General features: G+C 40.5%; 1 pseudogene; it reads left to right on the forward strand.

Moving 5' to 3' along the window:
• The first annotated feature begins 712 nt into the window (after positions 1–712).
• On the forward strand, positions 713–3,454 carry LOC148840321 (uncharacterized; annotated as a pseudogene).
• The last annotated feature ends 7,436 nt before the right edge of the window (positions 3,455–10,890 follow it).

Raw genomic sequence — 10,890 nt, forward strand, 5'->3', positions numbered from 1 at the left:
CTCCCCGACCCCTCGCCGGATCCCGCTCCGGTGTTTAATTTTTGTTGTCTCTCCTGGATTTCCTGGTTTTTGGACTATTGGACTTCGTCCCAGTTTTCCCCCTGGACTCCCTCAGACTCGATCGCCTTGACCACGCCCCCCCGAGTACCAGTGCACCGTCGTCAACCTGCCCAGTTCCTCGTCGTCTCCTCCCTGTGTCTTTTTCACTCCCTTCTGGATTCTGCCGTCTGCAGAGGGTCCTAAAAACGCTTTGTAACAATATCGGTACACTTTCATAATACTCCATAAAAACCTTGAATAACTTTTAAAATTGAGATGATACCCACAGATTGCATACACGTATATCAACTGTATATGGATTTCAGTCTGCTAAAATAATAGAACTTCATTTAAAAAAAAATAAAATTTAATAAAACATTATCGTCGTGGACTTTAGAACTTTTATGTAGAAGTATTCCAAAGAGATTATATAAAAATGATGCAAAAATTCTATCAGTACTACTCTTGATCTCTTCTGTAGGTGGAGAGTATGGTGGGAAGATTTGATTTCTGTTTTTTTATTTGAAGTATCCTGTTGTATAAATATAAAGAAGTATTTCATTGCATGTAACTCTGCCATAGACGGTCCCAAGCCCGTTTGCGAAAGAAGGAGGGACTTCAGCGACAGGCTGTGCAACAAGCCGGCTGAAGAAAAATTCCTTGTTGCGTCAAAATGCACACGACAACTCAACGACATACGGGAAATGCTAGGGCGTCCCCTGCAGGCGACGCACGTCCTCGCCCGGACGTTGCGAGAAATGGGCGAGGGCTACCGGCTCAAGGACGGCGATGGTTAAAGAAGCTAGTCCATCATCATCATCATCATCAACAACAACAACAACAGCCAAAAAGGATCCGGCTGGCGACCATCAACATCAGAACAATGACGGGCCGAAGCCCAGAACTGGCTAATTCCCTGAAGGAGCGAAAAGTGGACATCGCCTGCGTTCAAGAGACCAAATGGGCCGGCGCAAAATCAAGAGAAATCGGAGAAGGCTATAAGCTGATCTACCACGGTAAGAAGACAACACAAAATGGCGTCGGTGTGGTCGTAAGCCAATGGATCTGCGACAGCGTCACCGAAGTAGCCCGAATCACCGACCGCCTCATGTCCACCAAAATCAGCATGGGAACCAGCACACTGCGCGTTGTGTCATGCTATGCACCGCAGGCTGGCTGCCCAGACGAGGAGAAAGAGAAATTTTGGCATGACCTCGAAACCCACGTCCAAGCCATCGATGACAGTGAAATTCTTTTCATTGGCGGAGACCTCAATGGGCATGTTGGCCGAGCAAAGGATAATTTCGATCGTAACCATGGCGGACAAGGACACGGCAACCGTAATGAAGGCGGCATCCGGATCCTAGACCACGCGGAAGCCTGGGATCTGGCCATCACCAACACCTTCTTCAAAAAGCGGGAATCATACCTCATCACCTACTACAGCGGCGGTTGAACATCTCAGATTGACTACTGGATGGTGAGACGACAAGACTTCAAAATGGTCACTGACACCAAAGTAATCCCGTACAACAGCATCGCCCCACAACATCGGCTATTGGTGTTGGATGCCAAAGTCTGCCTAGTCCAAACCCCGGCGCAACCAACCACCAAGATTGAACGCATCAAATGGTGGAAATTACCAGAACATCGAGCTCTCGTGAAGGCGACACTAGGACCATTGGTGCCCAATCCAAGATCAACAGTCGGCGAAGATTGGAACAACCTGGCTGAATGCGTCAAGACATGCGCCGCAACCACCCTGGGAACCACAAAACCAAACCGGCGCTTTATCGACAAACAGACCTTGTGGTGGAACGACGATGTGCAGCAGGCAACCAAGGCAAAAAAGGACGCCTACAAGACCTGGCGGCAGACAAAATGCCCAGAAGATCTTGTACGATACCGCGCACTGAAATCCACCGCAAAGCGAATCGTGGCGACTGCAAAGGCGGTGCACTACCAGGACCTTTATGATCAACTGGACACACCTGGTGGGGCAAACATGATCTAACAACTCGCCCGCGACATCCCAGCCGAAGTATGGAAGCTCCTTGGAACACAACGAGCAGCATGGCTCACGGACCTCTTCAATAAGATCACTGAGGAAAAGGCACCACCGGAAACGTGGCAAACCAGCATCACAGTACCAATTTGCAAAGGCAAAGGCGACGTTAATGACTGCTCCAATTATAGGCCGATCCGGCTGCTGTGCCATACAATGAAGATTTTCGAGCGTGTGCTGGACGCACAACTAAGAACCATCGTCAATATCTCGCCAAACCAATGCGGCTTTGTGAAAAACTGCGGAACAACAGACGCCATACACGCAGCCCGCCTACTGATGGAAAGGCACCACGAGAAGAGGAAAACGATCCACATGGCATTTCTCGACCTGGAAAAGGCATTCGACAGGGTACCGCACGATGTCATCTGGCTGGCGCTGCGACAGCACCACGTCCCTGAAGCCTATGTCAGCTGGACAAAGCTTCTGTACCAAAAGACCACTAGCTCAGTACATTGCGCAGCTGGAACCTCAGACACCTTCCCGATCAATGTTGGCGTCCACCAAGGCTCAGCCTTGTCTCCTCTGCTATTCATACTTTGCATGGATACAGTGACCAAAGATATCCAAACGAGGCATCCATGGACGATATTGTATGCTGACGATGTTATGATAGCAAGTGAAACGCGACACAGCCTCGAACAACAATTACAGGAGTGGAAGACGCGCCTTGAACGATTCGGGATGAAATTGAACATCAAGAAGATGGAGTACCTGGAATGCGGCGATCAAACCGATGGCACAATCGCAGCTGGTGGGGTCCAACTGAACAAAGTGACACAGTTCGAGTACCTAGGCTCATGTGTCAACTCCGACTGCACTACCCTCCAAGACGCCAAGACGCGAGTTAGCGCCGCTTGGATGAAATGGAGGCAGGTCACTGGAGTACTATGCGACAAGAAGATCCCTTTACGCCTAAAATCCAAAGTCTACCGCTCAGTGGTCAGACCAGTGGCCCTATACGGAACTGAATGCTGGCCAACGACAAAGAAACATGAACAGGCACTCCAGACGATGGAAATGAAGATGCTGCGATGGACCCTCGGCATGACAAGACTAGACCATGTCATGAATGAAGGGGTGCGAAAAACACTCAGAGTCGCCCCAGTCACTGAGAAAATGAGGGAATCGCACCTGCGATGGTATGGACATGTGCTCCGCAGCAATGACACATCAATGGCAAAGACCGCCCTCGAATTGAATGTGGAAGGCCGCCGGCCCCGTGGACGACCATTTACGCGCTGGCTGGATCGGCTGAAAGACGACATGTGCCTCGTAAAAGTCACCCGCCGAGATGCCGCAGACCGTACAAAGTGGAAAAATCGGTGCAAACAAGCAGACCCCACATAAGTGGGAAAATGTGAAGAAGAAGAAGAAGATTTCATTGCATGTAATCACATGCTCAGGTTTATTGTTTCATCCAAAGATGGTACCTCCTACAGACATATCTCAAGTAATACACTGTGGATTTGACTTGGAATGCTGAAAATAGATGATCAGCTATTGTACATCGCTACCAGTGTCAACCTGGCTTGAGAAGTCTCTCATCCAAGCACTGATCAGTCAAAATTTCAGTTAGCTCCTGTAATCAAATGAGATCATGCTACAAGGTGGAATACCTAGTGACTAATTTACACTCTGAAACCCTGGAGGTAATTAAAACTAGTTTTAACAAATATAAAATGTTTTTTAAACAAGCTGTTTTCAAATAGTACAAAATATCCAGCCTCCTAAAATTTTTTCTTTTACTTTAAAATGAAAAAGTTCTTACATTTAGTTTAAAGACCACATAAAAATAAATTATAACAATTGAAGTTACAATGGCACATTTCAGCTTTTTAAAGCTAATAATTTTGAGATTAAATAAAAATATTTGTGGTCTTTTCTTTGGCCAAGAAAATACACTTGCAAAGCAACAAAGAACTATGGCATCTTAATCATATGTGTCTTTGTAAATTAAAAAGGATTAAAAATAGAAAGTATATAATCTATGGACAAAATCAAAGGAAAGCTAAAGGAAAATGTTCCAAAATCTGAAAGTGCAAGATTTGAATCTTAACCCAGAAGACTACCTCCAACGCAATAAACAAGCACAGTTTTATCAGTAAATTACTGGTGCTATTCTTCATTGTGGTTCCCTGACGAAATGCAACAGATGTAGATCATTTCACAGAAAATGTTTTATTTAAAAACGGACTATAATATTAATTATTTGAAAACTAGTGTTGCATTAATGCTGAGTTCCCTGATTCCTGCATTGTATAATCCATTTAAAATGAACCATTTAATGTAATAAATTAATTGTTCCTTTCACCTAGAATTTACTTGTTGTTTCTAGGTGAGAGGAATTCAGTTTGAATTCATCTGAATTTGGAATTCAGGTGAAAGGAATTCAGAAAATACTTCAGTTTGGTTCTTGTGTCACATTTCTTCAATCAAATTGTCTTCTTCAGAATTAATTTGAGCAAAGCAAAAATACCGCCCAAACACCCTGATCAAACTTATTTTTGGTGACGGGTTTAATTTTATGAGTAGAATTCGTTAGCACAAGACAAACAAGATGTACAGACAATAGATCCACAAAACCTAACAAGAAAAATATAACAAAAAATACCAATAAGACATAAAACACAAAATCTAATATTTATAATTACAGTGATTTATAGAGCCTGACACATTTCATCCAACAGTACCAACTGTAACGGGAGCCGGTCCTGACTCCCGTGAAGTGCGTAGTTCAGGACCCTGTGCAGACGGTATAATCCGGAAGTGACTGTAGAAGGGCTACAGGGAAAACATGGTGAGGGATGGAAGGGATGGCAAACTGGGGCGGTGCCGACAGTGATCCAGGTGGAAGGGGGGAGCGCAGGCAAACAAGTCCAAAAACAGTCCAAGTAGGAAATCCAAAACCAGGCAATCCATCCATGATAAGACAAGAGTAAAATCCGGAACTGGATCCATAACAGGAACAAGGAGTTAAAAACGGAGTGATGAGGCCAGGTGCTCCAAGCCCCAGACTCAGCTTGATCAGGACACCGTTCGGAAGCCTCTGCCTTCAAGCTGTGGACGTAGAGGGAGTTGATGCTAGGCAGGTCTCTGGGCGTCTGTCTTCCAATGCAGAGCCCTGAGCTTCCGGAGCACCGGGTTTAAATACAGAAGTACAGTGAATCCAGGGACAGGTGTACGTGATAATGAAACTAAAACACAAAACAGTCGGGACGCCCTCTAGAGGAGGGATGACGATCGTGACAGCAACAGACTAGCAGTCATTATCTGAGCACACTGATGTGGACATAAATCTTTATCTATGGAATGATAGACTGTTTTCGTAAAATAATCTGATGCTAAAAGAAAATTAAGATAAAGTTCCCTGAACAAAATTGTATCTAAAAAGAACAGTGGACAGACACACCATCACACAGGGCACCAAAGGCCTCTTCTCCCAGGTAAGCCAAAGCAATCCCAGCAGGGAAAGACTGAAGGAGCATTTCAAGAAGAGGGCCTTCTTCAGCTTCTGGGAGATTATGGCTGACCTTGACTGAACCAAACAGAGGGATAATATATGGGAATGAAGTCAGCATTTTGAAAAACTAAATGTGAAAGATAGTGCACGGCATTGAGCAATAAGACTATCTCTCGTCACAACACCTGTTTAGGCTGCCAGAGAGTGTACAGAACACGTACTGTTCTTATCAATGCCATTCTGGATCATGGAAAATGATCATTTTCAACTGTAATAATTAATTGCATAATTAATAAGAATACATTATATCCCTTTAATCACAATTTAAGCATCACCTGTTTTTTTATATGCTTTGTTTTTTTAACTATTTTGCAACTATTTATTTTATTCTTGTTCTTATTCTTTATTGATGTCTGTTATCACAATTAAGAGATTTTAGTGGTAAAATAACTACAATTGATCAATAATTCTAATTGATTAATACAGATAAATTGATATTGTATGTTCGGTGTTGAAAACTGAAACAAAAATCTCTTCTGCTTGTGTTTTGTAAATAAGATGTAAGCATTAAAAAAATGTTCAAAAATACTCCCTTGAGACCCCTTTTTTCTAGAATCTTCCTTTGCTAAAGTTTTTTTTAATTAAAAATATATATAAAAAGTTGTCAGAACTGTTTGGTATTACATAAAAACATTTTGCTTAAAACTATATTTGTGCAACGCAATTTTACAAACTACAAATATTCTTTATCAAAGCTAAAATACAACTCTCAAAATAGCCCTGAGATTTCCCAAATAAATTTGCCATTATTTTGCAGATAAGCAGACTGGTATTTCATATTAAATTTATAAAATAACCAGTTTGTTCATAAATTAAGCAGTTATTTTATAGCTTCCCAGTTTGCAGACTTTTAAATGAATAATATCATATACAATACATAGCATTGTAAATCTAATTAAAAGTCAGAGTCACAGGTGTTCCATTGAGCCTTCAATATCCTGTGTTATGCCATGGTTCAGAAAATAACAGTGAAATATTTTTCAAGAAACACTCAATTTCTTTTCCAATAGAATACATTATTATTTCGTGAAGCTATTCAAAGATCATTAATGTGCTGATTTTTTTAAAAAACACCATGACAGCTTTTGAATCTGCTGCTGCTAACAGGTGCTGTGATTTTCTCAAAGTAAACTAGTATTCAAAGGACTGCTGAGTCTGGACTTGTGTGCACAAATATTTTATTTAACATAAAACATGGAAAAAGAATACATTTCCTAGCTACCCCTTGAAAGGGTTTTTATTATGATCCAGATCAAATTTAAAAAAAAAGAAAAAACAAGTTTGATCTGGCAGCTGTGCAGATCTAATATTGGTATTTTGAAAATGAAAAGAACATGAAAATGCAAATCAATTAAAAATCTTTTCTCTGTAGAAGACTGAGCTCTGGGTGCTTGTGTATACATCTAGAATGAAAACTAGCTTTTGCAGAAACGGGGCACAATCTGACATCATGAACTCTTGGTGCCAGGTCTGCTGTAAGGGAGCACTGCCTGAAGACAATAAGACAACATGTTCTGTACTTTTGGACTGTTAGCTCTTCAGGCAAGGAGTAGAGATAAAACAACAACATTCCTGCGATTAACAAGTTTAAAATAATTATATAATCTGAGCAGAATTCCTTCTCTTGACTTTCACACACCACGTGATACTAAATACAGCATGCCAGTTATGGTCAATACCCGGGGGAAAGGTAAGTGCAGATTGTTTATAGCATTTCTGCAGGTCATGTAAAAGCTTGATCTTTCTCCCCGAAAACAATCATGGGAAGCTCATGTAGTTCTAGATGTCCCTTTCCATAGGAATAATGGTTGGCTTCCTTTTGAAACTATTTGCGAAGGTCCACTGAGGGATGAATAGTGCAGGAGTTTTGCTCTTCCTGGCAGGGCAGTTGTTTTAGACATGGATAGTGTTAAAGCAGGTCAATGTCATCTAATTCGCAGCAGCTATTCTTGTAGAGGATGTGAAAAATCTCTGGTTGCTGTGCTTTTTTTTGGCAAACCTAACACGTGTTGGGATGAAGGAAAACTGTGAACCAAAACATGAACAGTAGCAGTAAATATAATATGGATTTCAGGTATCTGTGCACCGGTGTTGACAGCAAGAGTAAGTGCAATGTTTGCCAAAACTTTTTCTTTCTGTAAAATGCAACTATGCAGATAATATCAGGAACCCCCACGGAATAACATTTGTTTTCTGAAGATAAAAGGAACAGCTTGTGTTGTCACACATACCATTTTATACAATGTTTTCAATTATTTGCAGCCCCATCTTTTCCAATCTTCTAGCAGGATCACCTCCATCACTTAATTTGAAGTTGTGCTGAGAGTAACGGTCAGTGCGATTCTACTCCACAGTCCAGAAGTGATACCTGGGGATTGTTCTGGACAGGAAAGGTAATAGAAATATGTCTCGGTGCTCATTTCCTGTCACAGAGATAGTCTATTTCTCTATTTATTTTAGGTTTCCTCATGTTGTAACCAGGAAGTGCAATTACAGTTGTTATGATGTTTAATTAACATTACAGATAAGCAAAACCTCTTAACACCACTCAGATTTTATTTTCTTTCCTACAAGCTCAAGCTGAAAGTGAGATGTAAATCATTAACCATCTTATCCCCTGTATCACCTTATGTCCCCTCCTTTCAAAAAAAGCAGGAATTAGTTTCCTACTTTTATCATATGTTTTGACATACTGTATAGAGGGTTTCTGACATGCCTCCTTTCTTATGAGGTTGTTTCTTTACAGACTAATAAAGAGAGCTGATTAAAGCCCGTATCCAATCAAAACTTGAATCTACAGGACATTCCAGTTGCAAATTAAACCCATTCCTTCAGGACCCTCCTGGCATACAAAAATCCACAGCAAAGATTCATCTGTGACTTGAAGGTTTGATTCTTCCCAGAACAAAGCTGAGTACTAATCTGGATTATTATTTTTATTATCCAACAACCCAGGTGTAACCTGTGTGCTAGAAGGCTAAATAACACATCAAATTTGATATCATGTTCTATCGTGACTCAGTTCTATAATATTTTAATTAAAAATCAATCCTTTTTTAGCTTATAATACTACGATGTAGGGCAGAGTTATTACTTTTATTAGAAGCTAAGGAAATATAAGGCTCCTTTATCACACTTGATTTGTCTGTATGTTATCTTTAATTTTAAATATCAAGGACTGGATCTACACAACTTATCTTGGTAAGTTTGAATCTGTTACAGGAATCCAAGGAATGTTAATATGAATTTAAATCATAAATTGTAGCAATACCTATAAACGCTTGTAGCAATTCTAATAAACACGTCTAAATAAATCCAGTTAGATAAGTGATCTGACAGAACTGGGTTTTATCATGATGTTCAAAAAAAGAAATGATGAACAATTATTTTTCATATCTTCTTTTCTTCAGCTATATGCTTAAATAAATGAAATAATTTTTCAAATCAGCTGCAGTTTTCATATCCAATCACAGCTAGTGAAGATAGAAACAAGTTAATAGAAACAAGGCAGAACCCTCTATTGTATCTTAGTGAGAGCATAGCTATTGTTAGTGGAGAAAATTCAAGGCTCTGCCCCCCCCAAAACAAAAACCTTTGTGACTTTAGCCCAGTGATAACAATTGTTCTAAGCTTGGAAAAAAAATTTAAAAAGCAAGGACAAACGTTGTGAACAGCTGCTCTTGTTCATGAGAATCTTATCAATTCTAAACAAGAAACAAGAAAAATGGAAAAAAAAGTCTAACCACTGATGTTTCTTAAAAAGAAAATCACAGCCTCAGAGGACAGCTGTTCCTGGGAGTGGCCATGTGGCTCCTGCTTGCTTCCCTCAGCACATAATGTCCTCATGTGCTGGTTTCCAGGGCTCTGTGTGTTTGGCCTGTGTGAGAGGTGCTTCGATTGTTTACTCCCAGCCATGTGCTGACAAATAGCAGTGGCTCTGAACATAATTAAATGTGGTATGTAGTGTTCAGCTGTAAACAGTTTTGATTTCCTTGAGCAAATATATCTGAACAGATCTGTCTCTCGAAAATGAAGCAGCTCGGCACAACAGGAAGTAACTAAGACAGTAATGCCAGCGTTGCCTTTACAGAATATAAAAATATTTTTTGCTGGGTATGCTTGTTTGTAAATATTCCAGAAATGTGTTTTGCATTGGTTTTTGCAGCCACACAATTATATAACAGGATTAAACATTTTAAATGAGAATTTAAATATAATTTAAATTTAAATATAAATTAGAGGATATCAAATTGCACTGAGAATAATGAAGAAGAGGTAATACAGCACAGTCAGTGAGTCAGGATTAGTCATTTTTTATATTACCAGATTCATGCGAGGTTGGTCAATTGCTTTAACATTATTTAGGTCAGGTATTGCTGGTATCAGTGTCGGGTTTATGCATTATAACAACTGGGAGTAAATGTATAGGGATACCATGTAGTGTTTATCAGATTTTGACAGTATTTTAGTGTTTTCTTTTCCTTGATTCACCAGAAACCTGTCTTTTTTTCAGATAAAGAACATTAGAAATGTCACAAAATCCAAATGAGACACATATTCATAAAGTAGTAATATTAATTCCTTACACTTACACAATGCATTTCTGGTGTCTCAGCTTTACAGGTAATGTGGATCCCCTCCACCACCAGTGTGCAGCCCCACCTGGATGATGCAATGGCAGCCATAGTGCACTAGTACACTCCCCACACACCAGCTCTCAGTGGGGAGGAGAACAGAGTGATGAAGGGGATTATTAGGAGGCCATGATTGGTAAAAACCAGGGGGAATTTGGCCAGGACTCCAGGGTAACACCACTACTCTTTTCAAGAAACAGCCCTGGGATTTTTAAGGACTATGGAGAGTCGGGATCTCTGCTTTACTGGGGCATTAGGACCTACACAGACTGCAGGATGAGCGCTCCCTGCTGGCCCCACTAACATCTCTTCCAGCAGCAACCTTAGTTTTTCCAGGTCTCCCATCCAGGTACTGGCCAGGCTCACACCTGCTGAGCTTCAGTGGGCTACCTGTTGTTTGTTGAAGGGTGATATACAGTAGCTGTTAGCAATATTAATTAATATATATAAACATTAAAATATAAGTGGTATGACCAACATCTTTGTTCTTCCCAGCCTGTAAAAATCTATTCATGTGTGACAAAATAATAGTTTTAGTCACATTTAGGAAGTTTCATTTGGCAATATTTGTATTTTGACAGATTAAATATAAAAAGTAATACAGTAACTCCCACAATGTGAATAGATTT

This window comes from Atractosteus spatula, chromosome 2, assembly GCF_055471065.1.
Source record: "Atractosteus spatula isolate fAtrSpa1 chromosome 2, fAtrSpa1.hap1, whole genome shotgun sequence".
In the NCBI taxonomy this organism is placed as follows: domain Eukaryota; kingdom Metazoa; phylum Chordata; class Actinopteri; order Semionotiformes; family Lepisosteidae; genus Atractosteus; species Atractosteus spatula.